General features: G+C 43.6%; 1 protein-coding gene across 5 annotated transcripts in view; it reads left to right on the top strand.

The window, feature by feature from the left end:
* The window catches only part of tbl1xr1b (TBL1X/Y related 1b), a 112,563-nt gene that overhangs the window by 779 nt on the left and 95,535 nt on the right, over positions 1–16,249 (top strand). The window contains exon 1 of one of the 5 annotated variants that reach the window (XM_061928810.2): positions 1–338. This exon is cut by the window's left edge and continues 155 nt beyond it. The exons of the other annotated variants lie outside the window; for them this stretch is intronic. The gene's annotated coding sequence lies outside the window, so the exon portion shown is untranslated. The remainder of the gene's footprint in view (positions 339–16,249) is intronic. 5 annotated transcript variants of the gene reach the window in all.

Below are 16,249 nucleotides of genomic sequence, written 5' to 3'. Positions count from 1 at the left end.
CAGCTAGCTGTGGGCGACCCACGCGAGTTCGGTGCAATTTTGGAAACCCGCCTTGTGCGGCCATCGCCACAATAACCACCATGACCTGTTTTGGGATGTAAACAAACTGACACTTCTTTTTTTTGTATTTATTTGTCAATTTAAGGAGTAGATGCTTTATGATGTATATTAAAAACAAGCGTTTTGGATTTCCCATGCATCCACTAGACGTGAACGCAACACTATGGAATGATGACAGCGCGTGATTGTTTCCTTGATATGCAATGGAGACGCATGCATTAGTACCAATGTAGCCGGACTGTATTATGTTGCCGGTGGGGGATGGGCGGCGTGTTTCCGTAAGTGGGCTAACACGCCATGCTATCCTGTTAATCTAGCAGCGCTAATTAGCATGTTGACATGTGACTCGTGCGAGGAGAGCACCGACACGCGTGTATTTTCCACTCTGCGTGGTTTTTTTTTTTTTGACTCGAGTGACGCAGTTGACTCGTTGCATGTTTAAAAACCTGGGAGTAAAAGGCACCGATTGTAATAGGCCGACTGCTGACTAATTGGTAATGACAGCATCTACACTGTAGATATAGATGTCAAGTGGTAAAGGAATGGCTGATGGGTATTTGTTCTGTTGTGTTACGGCGCGGACGTTCTCCCGAAATGTGTTTTGTCATTCTTGTTTGGTGTGGGTTCACAGTGTGGCGCATATTTGTAACGGTGTTAAAGTTGTTTATACAGCCACTTGACTCAGTGTGACCTGTATGGCTGTTGATCAAGTATGCATTGCATTCACTTATGTGTGTGTTTTTTATGCCGCATATAGTATGTGACTGGGCCGGTTCACAGTGTGGCACATATTTGTAACAGTGTTAAAGTTGTTTGTACAGCCACCTGACTCAGTGTGACCTGTATGGCTGTTGATCAAGTATGCATTGCATTCACTTATGTGTGTGTTTTTTATGCCGCATATAGTATGGAGGAAAAGCGGACGTGACGACAGGTTGTAGAGGACGCTAACGGCAGTGCCTTAAAGGCACGCCCCCAATATTGTTGTCCGGGTGGAAATCGGGAGAGTGGTTGCCATAGTAGATTTTCAGGAGGGGCACTGAAAATCGGAAGGGTTGGCAAGTATGCTAATTGGTAATGACAGCATCTACACTGTAGATATACAGTAGATGTTAAGTGGTAAAGGAATGGCTAACTCGGGCTAGAATGAAGGTTCTAGAATGGCCTTCCCAAAGTCCTGACGTAAACGTGTGGACAATGCTGAAGAAACAAGTGTTTTTCAACCTTTTTTAAGCATACTTGCCATCCTTGAGAACTCCGAATTCGAGAGATGGTCTATTGTAGCGTCCCGGAAGAGTTAGTGCTGCGAGGGGTTCTGGGTATTTGTTCTGTTGTGTTACGGCGCGGATGTTCTCCCGAAATGTGTTTTGTCATTCTTGTTTGGTGTGGGTTCACAGTGTGGCGCATATTTGTAACAGTGTTAAAGTTGTTTATACGGCCACTCTAAGTGCGACCTGTATGGCTGTTGATCAAGTATGCCTCGCATTCACTTATGTGTGTGTTTTTATGCCGCATATAGTATGGAGGAAAAGCGGACGTGACGACAGGTTGTAGAGGACGCTAACGGCAGTGCCTTAAAGGCACGCCCCCGATATTGTTGTCCGGGTGGAAATCGGGAGAGTGGTTGCCATAGTAGATTTTCAGGAGGGGCACTGAAAATCGGAAGGGTTGGCAAGTATGCTAATTGGTAATGACAGCATCTACACTGTAGATATAGATGTCAATTGGTAAAGGAATGGCTAACTCAGGCTAGAATTAAGGTTTTTAGAATGGCCTTCCCAAAGACCTGATGTAAACGTGTGGACAATGCTGAAGAAACAAGTGTTTTTCAACCTTTTTTGAGCATACTTGCCAACTTTGAGAACTCCGAATTCGAGAGATGGTATATTGTAGCGTCCCGGAAGAGTTAGTGCTGCGAGGGGTTCTGGGTATTTGTTCTGTTGTGTTACGGTGCGGACGTTCTCCCGAAATGTGTTTTGTCATTCTTGTTTGGTGTGGGTTCACAGTGTGGCGCATATTTGTAACAATGTTAAAGTTGTTTATACGGCCACTCTAAGTGTGACCTGTATGGCTGTTTATCAAATATGCCTCGTATTCACTTATGTGTGTGTTTTTTTGTGCCGCATATAAAGTTAAAGTTAAAGTACCAATGATTGTCACACACACACTAGGTGTGGCGAAATTATTCTCTGCATTTAACCCATCACCCTTGATCACCCCCTGGGAGGTGAGGGGAGCAGTGGGCAGCATCGGTGGCCGCGCCCGGGAATCATTTTTGGTGATTTAACCCCCAATTCCAACCCTTGATACTGAGTGCCAAGCAGGGAGGTAATGGGTCCCATTTTTATAGTCTTTGGTATGACTCGGCCGGGGTTTGAACCCACATCCTACCGATCTCAGGGCGGACACTCTAACCACTAGGCCACTGAGTAGGTATATAGTATGTGACTGGGCCGGTTTCACAGTGTGGCGCATATTTGTAACAGTGTTAAAGTTGTTTATACGGCCACCCACAGTGTGACCTGTATGGCTGTTGATCAAGTATGATTTGTATTCACTTATGTGTGTTTAAAAGCCGTATTTATTATGTGAGTGGGCCGGCACGCTGTTTGTATGCAGGAAAAGCGGACGTGACGACAGGTTGCAGTGCCTTTAAGGCACGCCCCCAATATTGTTGTCCGGGTGGAAATCGGGAGAAATTAGGGAGAATGGTTGCCCCGGGAGATTTTCGGGAGGGTTGGCAAGTATGCTAATTGGTAATGACAGCATTTACACTGTAGATATAGACGTAAAGTGGTAAAGGAATGGCTAACTCAGGCTAGAATTAAGGTAGAATTAAAGTCTTGACTTAAACGTGTGGACAATGCTGAAGAAACAAGTGTTTTCCAACCTTTTTTGAGCATACCTGCCAACCTTGAGAACTCCGAATTCGGGAGATGGGGGTATATTGTAGCGTCCCGGAATAGTTAGTGCTGCAAGGGGTTCTGGGTATTTGTTCTGTTGTGTTACGGCGCGGACGTTCTCCCGAAATGTGTTTTGTCATTCTTGTTTGGTGTGGGATCACAGTGTGGCGCATATTTGTAACAGTGTTAAAGTTGTTTATACAGCCACTTGACTCAGTGTGACCTGTATGGCTGTTGATCAAGTATGCCTTGCATTCACTTATGTGTGTGTGTTTTTTATGCCGCATATAGTATGTGACTGGGCCGGTTCACAGTGTGGCGCATATTTGTAACGGTGTTAAAGTTGTTTATACGGCCACCCTCGGTGTGACCTGTATGGCTGTTGATCAAGTATGCATCACATTGACTTATGTGTGTTTTTTTTTATGCCGCATATAGTATGTGACTGGGCCGGTTCACAGTGTGGCGCATGTTTGTGACAGTGTTAAAGTTGTTTATACCTGACTCAGTGTGACCTGTATGGCTGTTGATCAAGTAAAGTTAAAGTTAAAGTACCAATGATTGTCACACACACACACTAGGTGTGGCGAAATTATTCTCTGCATTTGACCCATCACCCTTGATCACCCCCTGGGAGGTGAGGGGAGCAGTGGGCAGCGGCGGTGGCCGCGCCCGGGAATCATTTTTGGTGATTTAACCCCCAATTCCAACCCTTGATACTGAGTGCCAAGCAGGGAGGTAATGGGTCCCATTTTTATAGTCTTTGGTATGACTCGGCCGGGGTTTGAACCCACATCCTACCGATCTCAGGGCGGACACTCTAACCACTAGGCCACTGAGTAGGTATATAGTATGTGACTGGGCCGGTTTCACAGTGTGGCGCATATTTGTAACAGTGTTAAAGTTGTTTATACAGCCACCTGACTTAGTGTGACCTGTATGGCTGTTGATCAAGTATGATTTGTATTCACTTACGTGTGTTTAAAAGCCGTATATATTATGTGACTGGGCCGGCACGCTGTTTGTATGCAGGAAAAGCGGACGTGACGACAGGTTGCAGTGCCTTTAAGGCACGCCCCCAATATTGTTGTCCGGGTGGAAATCGGGAGAAATTAGGGAGAATGGTTGCCCCGGGAGATTTTCGGGAGGTTTGGCAAGTATGCTAATTGGTAATGACAGCATCTACACTGAAGATATAGACGTAAAGTGGTAAAGGAATGGCTAACTCAGGCTAGAATTAAGGTAGAATTAAAGTCTTGACTTAAACGTGTGGACAATGCTGAAGAAACAAGTGTTTTCTAACCTTTTTGGAGCATACCTGCCAACCTTGAGAACTCCAAATTTGGGAGATGGTATATTGTAGCGTCCCGGAAGAGTTAGTGCTGCAAGGCGTTCTGGGTATTTGTTCTGTTGTTTTATGGCGCGGATGTTCTCCCGAAATGTGTTTTGTCATTCTTGTTTGGTGTGGGTTCACAGTGTGGCGCATATTTGTAACAGTGTTAAAGTTGTTTATACGGCCACCCTCAGTGTGACCTGTATGGCTGTTTATCAAATATGCCTCGCATTCACTTATGTGTGTGTTTTTTTGTGCCACATATAGTATGTTACTGGGCCGGTTCACAGTGTGGCGCATATTTGTAACAGTGTTAAAGTTGTTTATACAGCCACCTGACTCAGTGTGACCTGTATGGCTGTTGATCAAGTATGCTTTGTATTCACTTGCGTGTGTTTAAAAGCCGTATATATTATGTGACTGGGCCAGCACGCTGTTTGTATGCAGGAAAAGCGGACGTGACGACAGGTTGTAGAGGACGCTAACGGCAGTGCCTTTAAGGCACGCCCCCAATATTGTTGTCTGGGTGGAAATCGGGAGAAATTACGGAGAATGGTTGCCCCGGGAGATTTTCGGGAGGTTTGGCAAGTATGCTAATTGGTAATGACAGCATCTACACTGTAGATATAGATGTCAAGTGGTAAAGGAATGGCTAACTCAGGCTAGAATTAAGGTAGAATTAAAGTCTTGACTTAAACGTGTGGACAATGCTGAAGAAACAAGTGTTTTTCAACCTTTTTTGAGCATACTTGCCAACTTTGAGAACTCCGAATTCGAGAGATGGTATATTGTAGCGTCCCGGAAGAGTTAGTGCTGCAAGGGGTTCTGGGTATTTGTTCTGTTGCGTTTATGTTGTGTTACGGCGCGGATGTTCTCCCGAAATGTGTTTTGTCATTCTTGTTTGGTGTGGGTTCACAGTGTGGCGCATATTTGTAACAGTGTTAAAGTTGTTTATGCGGCCACGCTAAGTGCGACCTGTATGGCTGTTTATCAAATATGCCTCGCATTCACTTATGTGTGTGTGTTTTTTTTATGCCGCATATAGTGTGTGACTGGGCCGGTTCACAGTGTGGCGCATATTTGTAACAGTGTTAAAGTTGTTTATACGGCCACCCTCAGTGTGACCTGTATGGCTGTTGATCAAGTATGCGTCGCATTCACTTATGTGTGTGTTTTTTTATGCCACATATAGTATGTGACTGGGCCGGTTCACAGTGTTGGGCATATTTGTAACAGTGTTAAAGTTGTTTATACGGCCACCCTCAGTGTGACCCGTATGGCTGTTGATCAAGTATGCCTTGCATTGACTTATGTGTGTGTTTTTTATGCCGCATATAGTATGGAGGAAAAGCGGACATGACGACAGGTTGTAGTGGACGCTAACGGCACGCCCCCAAAATTGTTGTCCGGGTGGAAATCGGCAGAATGGTTGCCCTTGTAGATTTTCAGGAGGGGCACTGAAAATCGGGAGGGTTGGCAAGTATGCTAATTGGTAATGACAGCATCTACACTGTAGATATAGATGTCAAATGGTAAAGAAATGGCTAACTCAGGCTAGAATCAAGGTTTTAGAATGGCCTTCCCAAAGTCCTGACGTAAACGTGTGGACAATGCTGAAGAAACAAGTGTTTTTCAACCCCTTTTGAGCATACTTGCCAACCTTGAGAACTCCGAATTCGAGAGATGATATATTGTAGCGCCCCGGAAGAGTTAGTGCTGCAAGGGGTTCTGGGTATTTGTTCTGTTGCGTTTATGTTGTGTTACGGTGCGGATGTTCTCCCGAAATGTGTTTTGTCATTCTTGTTTGGTGTGGGTTCACAGTGTGGCGCATATTTGTAACAGTGTTAAAGTTGTTTATACGGCCACTCTAAGTGCGACCTGTATGGCTATTTATCAAATATGCCTCGCATTCACTTATGTGTGTGTGTTTTTTTTATGCCGCATATAGTATGTGACTGTGCCGGTTCACAGTGTGGCGCATATTTGTAACAGTGTTAAAGTTGTTTATACGGCCACTCTAAGTGTGACCTGTATGGCTGTTTATCAAATATGCCTCGCCTTCACTTATGTGTGTGTTTTTTTATGCCGCATATAGTATGTGACTGGGCCGGTTCACAGTGTGGCGCATATTTGTAACAGTGTTAAAGTTGTTTATACGGCCACCTGACTCAGTGTGACCTGTATGGCTGTTGATCAAGTATGCCTCGCATTCACTTGTGTGTGTGTTTTTTTTATGCCGCATATAGTATGTGAGTGGGCCGGTTCACAGTGTGGCGCATATTTGTAACAGTGTTAAAGTTGTTTATACGGCCACCCTCAGTGTGACCTGTATGGCTGTTGATCAAGTATGCGTCGCATTCACTTATGTATGTGTTTTTTTATGCCGCATATGTCATGTGACAGGGACGGCACACTTTTTGTATGGAGGAAAAGCGGACGTGGCGACAGGTTGTAGAGGACGCTAACGGCAGTGCCTTAAAGGCACACCCCCAATATTGTTGTCCGGGTGGAAATCGGGAGAATGGTTGCCATAGTAGATTTTCAGGAGGGGCACTGAAAATCGGGAGGGTTGGCAAGTATGCTAATTGGTAATGACAGCATCTACACTGTAGATATAGATGTCAAGTGGTAAAGGAATGGTTGACTCAGGCTAGAATAAAGGCTTTAGAATGGCCTTCCCAAAGTCCTGACGTAAACGTGTGGACAATGCTGAAGAAACAAGTGTTTTTCAACCTTTTTTAAGCATACTTGCCATCCTTGAGAACTCCGAATTCGAGAGATGGTATATTGTAGCGTCCCGGAAGAGTTAGTGCTGCAAGGGGTTCTGGGTATTTGTTCTGTTGCGTTTATGTTGTGTTACGGCGCGGATGTTCTCCCGAAATGTGTTTTGTCATTCTTGTTTGGTGTGGGTTCACAGTGTGGCGCATATTTGTAACAGTGTTAAAGTTGTTTATACGGCCACTCTAAGTGTGACCTGTATGGCTGTTTATCAAATATGCCTCGCATTCACTTATGTGTGTTGTTTTTTTATGCCGCATATAGTATGTGACTGGGCCGGTTCACAGTGTGGCGCATATTTTTAACAGTGTTAAAGTTGTTTATACGGCCACCCTCAGTCTGACCTGTATGGCTGTTGATCAAGTATGCGTCGCATTCACTTATGTGTGTGTTTTTTTATGCTGCATATAGTATGTGACTGGGCCGGCACGCTGTTTGTATGGAGGGAAAGCGGACGTGACGACAGGTTGTAGAGGACGCTAACGGCAGTGCCTTTAAGGCACGCCCCCAATATTGTTTTCATGTATATATTCATTTCACACCATATTCATTGCACTTCTACATTTTTTATATTTCTATATATTTGCACATTGTTTTTCTAGCATGCACACATCGCACTGTATGGAATGGCCTCAATCTCGTTACCTTGCGTAATGACAATAAAGCTGATTCTGATTCTGATTCTGATTCTGTTGTCCGGGTGGAATTCGGGAGAATGGTTGCCCTAGTAGATTTTCAGGAGGGGCACTGAAAATCGGGAGGGTTGGCAAGTATGCTAATTGGTAATGACAGCATCTAAACTGTAGATATACTGTAGATGTAAAGTGGTAAAGGAATGGCTAACTCAGGCTAGAATTAAGGTTTTTAGAATGGCCTTCCCAAAGTCCTGACGTAAACGTGTGGACAATGCTGAAGAAACAAGTGTTTTTCAACCTGTTTTGAGCATACTTGCCAACCTTGAGAACTCCGAATTCGGGAGATGGTATTTTGTAGCGTCCCGGAAGAGTTAGTGCTGCAATGGGTTCTGGGTATTTGTTCTGTTGTGTTTATGTTGTGTTACGGCGCGGATGTTCTCCCGAAAAGTGTTTGTCATTCTTGTTTGGTGTGGGTTCACAGTGTGGCGCATATTTGTAACTGTGTTAAAGTTGTTTATACGGCCACCCTCAGTGTGACCCGTATGGCTGTTGATCAAGTATGCCTCGCATTCACTTATGTGTGTGTTTTTTTTATGCCGCATATAGTATGTGACTGGGCCGGTTCACAGTGTGGCGCATATTTGTAACAGTGTTAAAGTTGTTTGTACAGCCACCTGACTCAGTGTGACCTGTATGGCTGTTGATCAAGTATGATTTGTATTCACTTATGTGTGTTTAAAAGCCGTATATATTATGTGACTGGGCCGGCACGCTGTTTGTATGCAGGAAAAGCGGACGTGACGACAGGTTGCAGTGCCTTTAAGGCACGCCCCCAATATTGTTGTCCGGGTGGAAATCGGGAGAAATTAGGGAGAATGGTTGCACCGGGAGATTTTCGGGAGGGTTGGCAAGTATGCTAATTGGTAATGACAGCATCTACACTGTAGATATAGACGTAAAGTGGTAAAGGAATGGCTAACTCAGGCTAGAATTAAGGTAGAATTAAAGTCTTGACTTAAACGTGTGGACAATGCTGAAGAAACAAGTGTTTTTCAACCTCTTTTGAGCATACTTGCCAACCTCGAGAACTCCGAATTCGAGAGATGGTATATTGTAGCGTCCCGGAAGAGTTAGTGCTGCAAGGGGTTCTGGGTATTTGTTCCGTTGCGTTTATGTTGTGTTACGGTGCGGATGTTTTTCAACTTTTTTTGAACAAAGGTGCATTTTTTCCCATTGCAGAAATCATTAAAAAATGAAACTCGGTAGACAGTAAAAAGTCGTCGTCCCAATTGTTGTATATTAATTTAAACCATAACCAGCCATGCATCAATATAGATCTTGTCTCAAAGTAGGTGTACTGTCACGACCAGTCACATCATTTTGAGTTTTTTCTGGTTTCCCGTGCGTAGTGTTTTAGTTCTTGTCTTGCGCTCCTATTTTGGTGGCTTTTCCTGTTTTGTTGGTATGTTTCATGTCTTCCTTTGAGCGCTATTCCCCACACCTGCTTTGTTTTTAGCAATCAAGAATATTACTCTTGTTGTGGACATTGTTGATTGTCATGTCATGTACGGGTGTACTTTGTGGACGCCGTCTCCGCTCCACACGCCGCAAGTCTTTGCTGTCGTCCAGCATTCTGTTTTTGTTTACTTTGTAGCCAGTTCAGTTTTAGTCTCGTTCTGCGTAGCCTTCCCTAAGCTTTAATGCCTTTTCTTAGGGGCACTCACCTTTTGGGTACTTTTGGTTTAAGCATTAGACACCTTTTTACCACAGTAAGTCTTTGCTGTCGTCCAGTATTCTGTTTTTGTTTACTTTGTAGCCAGTTCAGTTTTAGTTTCGTTCTGCGTAGTCATCCCTAAGCTTTAATGCCTTTTCTTAGGGGCACTCACCTTTTGTGTACTTTTGGTTTAAGCATTAGATACCTTTTTACCTGCACCCTGCCTCCCGCTGTCGTCTGCATATTGGGATCACGACAAACCATCGTTGTCTCACACGTGTTCCCGACATCTACAAAGCAATTAGCTACCTACTAATATTTAGGAGAATAACATGGTTACTTTGCCGAGTTCTAGACACTCAACAACAGCACATTATTTGTATGTTATAATTACTGGTTTGCAAAAAATATTTTTAACCCAAATAGGTGAAACTACATAATCCCCCACGGCACAGTGGTTGAAAAACACTGCTGTAGATGCTGTCATGACTAATATCTGTTGCAGATATGAAAGTCTCATTTGCTGTGCAGTCCATACACCAGCCTGTGTATGTCCCACTTAGCATTTTCAATGATTCTAGCTTTGACTTTGTTTCCATGCACTAAATTAGTCCGATTTCTCAAATAATTGGTCCCAAAAGAAGGATTCTGTTGGTGCGCTCCATTCGTCGGATTTTCCCAGTTCCGATTTGGGAATTTCAACTGGAGCGCCCCTCAAGGTCGGATTTCCGGCTCGGAAAGGTGGAGCATTCTCACCACACAGGGGTCGGGAAACCTTTTTGGCTGAAATATTTTAAAATGTATTTCCGTGAGAGCCATATAATATTTTTTAACACCGAATACAACTAAATGCGTGCATTTTTTAAGTAAGACCAACATTTTTACAGTATAAAAAGTCGCTTATTCTTTTTAATAATATTGTTATTCCGAAGCTAACCAATAATAAATGAAATTATTCTTACCATTAATGCGACTTCTTGAACAGGTGTGGTAGAAAACGGACGCATGGGTTAAAATGCATGAGAATGTTTTATATTTTGAACGTTATTTTTAACACTGTGATTACCAGCGGAATTATTCATTACTTATCGTGTTAAGCAATGTCAGCTAAGATTTATCTGAGCCACATCTGCCTGGAGAGCCTGGTTTAAAATATGGCGGATTCGATTCAATGTCTCTGGTTGCGAATACGATTTCAGGGACGATCTATTTTTTTTTAACAATGCGATTCAGTCATTTTTCAACAATAATATCCGTTATTAACACTTCTGATTAGTTATGGTCGCAGTAAATCAGCCATATACAACGTATTGTACGTTTATATTTGGTAACATCACTGTAGCGTAAACTACGTTTATTTCATGTGGTATATACGGTCTGCATCTGATATCTGACATCGTAACGTGAACGCTCACAACTCGGCTGTGAAGTCGCTTCCAGCTCCGACTTCGAACTTCCGAGGTAACTGGAACGCGGCAAAGATCCGTGTACGTCGCGGCCATCTGTTTTTCCTTTGGAATGGAAAAATAATTTGACGTAACAATGTTTTGGTTTGATAGTAAAACATGTGAACCGGATTGTAACCCACATTTATTATTGTGAATTGGAATGGGAATTAAAACGAGTGGAAAACTATTTTCTCTATTCCCCGTTCAATGTTTGGAAATCTGGGTAGATAGCACATGCGCAGTGTCTCTTCAGTGCCTTCGTCTGACTGATCGGGGACATCAGATGAAGAACGGAAGAACAAAGATTTTCCTTCCGTTTTTTAATTGTCCATAGACATGGAAAGTGACACATTTATTTGGTTCTCTATCGAGCGGGCAAATGTGTACATTGCCGGTGTCGGGGAACGAACGAGCGGTCTTATGCTTCATTCTTAAAACTCCTTCCATCAATCCACAGATTATTGATTGAACTTTGAGACGTTCGAAAGTTTCCTTTCCAGTGTTTGCCTTTGACCCGCATCCAATCCAGTAATTCCGAGACCTTTTTGGTGATAGTGTCATGTTTTTAGCGCACTCTAAGATCATTTTTGATGCTGTTTGCTATTTAACATCAACATACCGTATTTTTCGGACTATAAGTCGCAGTTTTTTTCACAGTTTGGCCGGGGGTGCGACTTATACTCAGGAGCGACTTATGTGTGAAATTATTAACACATTACCGTAAAATATAAAATATTATTTATCTCATTCACGTAAGAGACTAGACGTATAAGATTTCATGGGATTTAGCGATTAGGAGTGACAGATTGTTTGGTAAACGTATAGCATGTTCTATATGTTATAGTTATTTGAATGACTCTTACCATAATATGTTACGTTAACATACCAGTTGGTTATTTATGCCTCATATAACGTACACTTATTCAGCCTGTTGTTCACTATTCTTTATTTATTTTAAATTGCCTTTCAAATGTCTATTCTTGGTGTTGGCTTTTATCAAATACATTTCCCCCAGAAATGCGACTTATACTCCAGTGCGACTTATGTATGTTTTTTTCCTTCTTTATTATGCATTTTCGGCCGGTGCGACTTATACTCCGAAAAATACGGTATATACTGTCTGCATCGCTAGCAATAGTGTCCGTGTTTTCCCCTTCATCGAGTGTGAAGGTTGCAGAAAAACTTTGCATATTTTCCCATAAGTTGTTTATGTTCAGACAAGGTAAGCGCAAAAAACGGCTTTCGTGGATGTGGCCAGTTTGATATCTGACGTCGTAACGTGAACGCTCACAACTCGGCTGTGAAGTTACTTCCAGCTCCGACTTCGAACTTCCGAGGTAACTGGAACGCGGCAAAGATCCGTGTACGTCGCGGCCATCTGTTTATCCTTTGGAATGGAAAAATAATTTGACGTAACAATGTTTTGGTTTGATAGTAAAACATGTGAACCGGACTGTCCAAACGTATTATTGTGAATTGGAATGGGAATTAAAACAAGTGGAAAACTCTTTTCTCTATTCCCCGTTCAATGTTTGGAAATCTGGGTAGATTGCACATGCCTTCGTCTGTGACTGATCGGGGACAACAGATAAAGAACGGTGGCATCATAACAAGTTTGTCGCTGTCAATATTTTCCTTCCGTTTTTGTATTGTTTTTTTATTGTCCATTAAGGCTGCAGCTAACGATTATTTTTCTATCGATTAATCTATAGATTTTTTTTCTTCGATTAATCGGTTAATCTATAGATTATTTTTTTCGATTAATCTATAGATTATTTTTCCTTTTACCGATTTTTTTTTTTTTAAATTTAAAATGAAGATGAAAAAATAAATGTAGGCCAGTTTTTTCAAAAGGCATGGCTTTTATTTACAAAAAAAAAAAAGTATGGCCACTCAGTCAACATTGACAACAACATGACAAAATATTCTGTAACAATGTAAACATTTAAAACTTTTAACATTTAACAAAATTAAAAGTAGCTCATTTGCTTTTTAATGTGCACATATAAAAGTAAACATCCAGTGCAAATCTTAATATTCTGCAATAGTATAAGCATTTCAAAAGTAAAAGTGTTGCTTATTTTGCTTTAAAATGTGCAAAAATAAAGATAAACATCCAATACAAAAAAGTGCAAAACGGAAATATTCTGTAACAGTGTAAACATTTCAACAAAAGTAAAAGTATTGTTTTTGCTTAATAACACAACAATGATAGTATGATTAAAGTGAAAGTTAATTGTTCGTTTGTACATGGTATATGTAACTGTTAATGTTGTAAAAGGTATTTGCACAACTAATTAACGTTAGCGTTTGTGACACGTCTTGTGCCGTGGGGTTCTTTCAGGACCGACAGACTGAACGCCAGACGGCTTTGCCAGGTTTACAATCTTTTAATTTTACACAAAGTCTTTTCTCTTCCAACTCTTTTCTCTTTCTTTCCTCCTTTTCAGCTCCTCTTCCTCGCTCGCTCGTCGTCCTCTGTCTCTGGCTCTCCTTCTCTCGCTCCACGTCAGCTTCACTCTGGCTCCTTCCAGTCTCTCTTCCCTCTCTCTCTGCTGCTCCCCTTTTCTTCAGCGAGAGGAGATTGGATGATCGTGCCCAGGTGCGCGGATCGCGCACCTGGGCACGATTGCGGCGTCGCTCCCGGCGCGCCCCGCCTCGCCGCTCGCTCGCCGGCCCCGCCTCTCCACAGCGTTAAAGAGGAGCGCGTCTTTGTAAACACTGAACAGGCACGCCAAACACGCCTCTTAGAGCGAAACGGTGCTTTAGTTTATGAATTTACAACGCAGATACAAATGACACATTCATGTTTTTGTGTAATGATGACAACGTATACTCACGCGGACGATTGACTAGTTGATGGTGATGGCAAGAACGCTGTCGGGTGTTTTCTTTTCAAATGTTCGTTCATAGCCGTTGTGCTGCTATGATAGGCCATTTCCGCTCGACACAGTGTGCATACAACAACATTATTAGGCCGTTTATTGAAATACTCCCACACTTTTGACGACTTTTTTCCCCTCGCTCGCATCGTCTGCTTTGCGCTCCGCCATGACAGTATTGTGACGTAAACATGCGACGCGTCGACGCACAAAAACGGCGTCGACGTATTTACGTAACCGATGACGTCGTTTCAGCCTTATTGTCCATAGACATGGAAAGTGACACATTTATTTGGTTCTCTATCGAGCGGGCAAACGAACGAGCGGTCTTTTGCTTCATACTTAAAACTCCTTCCATCAATCCACAGATTATTGATTGAACTTCGAGACGTTCGAAAGTTTCCTTTCCAGTCTTTGCCTTGGACCCGCATCCAATCCAGCAATTCCGAGACCTTTTTGGTGATAGTGTCATGTTTTTAGCGCACTCTAAGATCATTTTTGATGCTGTTTGCTATTAGACACGTAGTATAAGTGGCGGCGTGGCGAAGTTGGTAGAGTGGCCGTGCCAGCAATCAGAGGGTTGCTGGTTACTGGGGTTCAATCCCCACCTTCTACCATCCTAGTCAAGTCCGTTGTGTCCTTGGGCAAGACACTTCACCCTTGCTCCTGATGGGTGCTGGTTAGCGCCTTGCATGGCAGCTCCCGCCATCAGTGTGTGAATGTGTGTGTGAATGGGTGAATGTGGAAATACTGTCAAAGCGCTTTGAGTACCTTGAAGGTAGAAAAGCGCTATACAAGTATAACCCATCCATCCATCCATCCATCTTCTTCCGCTTATTCGAGGTCGGGTCGCGGGGGCAGCAGCCTAAGCAGAAAAGCCCAGACTTCCCTTTCCCCAGCCACTTCGTCCAGCTCTTCCTGTGGGACCCCGAGGCGTTCCCAGGCCAGCCGGGAGACATAGTCTTCCCAACGTGTCCTGGGTCTTCCCCGCGGCCTCCTACCGGTCGGACGTGCCCTAAACACCTCCCTAGGGAGGCGTTCGGGTGGCATCCTGACCAGATGCCCGAACCACCTCATCTGGCTCCTCTCGATGTGGAGGAGCAGCGGCTTTACTTTGAGCTCCTCCCGGATGGCAGAGCTTCTCACCCTATCTCTAAGGGAGAGCCCCGCCACCCGGCGGAGGAAACTCATTTCGGCCGCTTGTACCTGTGATCTTGTCCTTTCAGTCATAACCCAAAGCTCATGACCATAGGTGAGGATGGGAACGTAGTTCGACCGGTAAATTGAGAGCTTTGCCTTCCGGCTCAGCTCCTTCTTCACCACAACGGATCGATACAGCGTCCGCATTACTGAAGACGCCGCACCGATCCGCCTGTCGATCTCACGATCCACTCTTCCCTCACTCGTGAACAAGACTCCGAGGTACTTGAACTCCTCCACTTGGGGCAAGATCTCCTCCCCAACCCGGAGATGGCACTCCACCCTTTTCCGGGCGAGAACCATGGACTCAGACTTGGAGGTGCTGATTCTCATCCCAGTCGCTTCACACTCAGCTGCGAACCAATCCAGTGAGAGCTGAAGATCCTGGCCAGATGAAGCCATCAGGACCACATCATCTGCAAAAATCAGAGACCTAATCCTGCAGCCACCAAACCAGATCCCCTCAACGCCTTGACTGCGCCTAGAAATTCTGTCCATAAAAGTTATGAACAGAATCGGTGACAAAGGGCAGCCTTGGCGGAGTCCAATCCTCACTGGAAATGGGTCCGACTTACTACCGGCAATGCGGACCAAGCTCTGGCACTGATCATACAGGGAGCGGACTGCCACAATCTGACAGTCCGATACCCCCGTACTCTCTGAGCACTCCCCACAGGACTTCCCGACTATAACCCATTTCACTTCCCAAGTATAACCCATTTATCATTATTTAATATTACGGCGGACATCGGGTAAAACAAAAATTGGAATGTTGATTTGTGAGAAGCCGCAAATATGCCTTGTTTTGGTGTGAAGTCATAGGTCAGCCGGAAAAACAATACAATAATCTGTACTTGAAGGAAACAAGTGCCCCCAATGTACGGGAGAGATACAGTGTATGACCCATAATTGCATTAAAGAATGCGCATGGACACTGCAACTTCACATGTAGGTGTGAAAATACAAATAACCAAACTATTTGAGAAATCAGACTAATTTAGTGCATGGAAACGTAGTCAATGTCGACAAATGTTATTGTTTGGGCCTTTTCAGCCTCCGACACGTCGTTGCTAAAGTGTCTATTTGAGAGCAAGTCATTGTGATACTCTGTGTTCCAACATCTGACCGGACTTGCACACTTCTCACTTGAACTACACTTTAAACATATTAACGTGGGGCTTAGATGGCTGCAGGTAGTCTGGTCGCAGCCTAAGAAGCGCACTTCACGACCAAGTGTCAGATTTTTCATGAATATGAATGTTTTTACCGTGAGTTTGTTGACTGACAACTATTTTT

This window comes from Nerophis lumbriciformis, linkage group LG33 (assembly GCF_033978685.3).
Source record: "Nerophis lumbriciformis linkage group LG33, RoL_Nlum_v2.1, whole genome shotgun sequence".
In the NCBI taxonomy this organism is placed as follows: domain Eukaryota; kingdom Metazoa; phylum Chordata; class Actinopteri; order Syngnathiformes; family Syngnathidae; genus Nerophis; species Nerophis lumbriciformis.
Note: the sequence above shows the minus strand (reverse complement) of the source record. Positions and strands in the feature narration are given on the sequence as shown.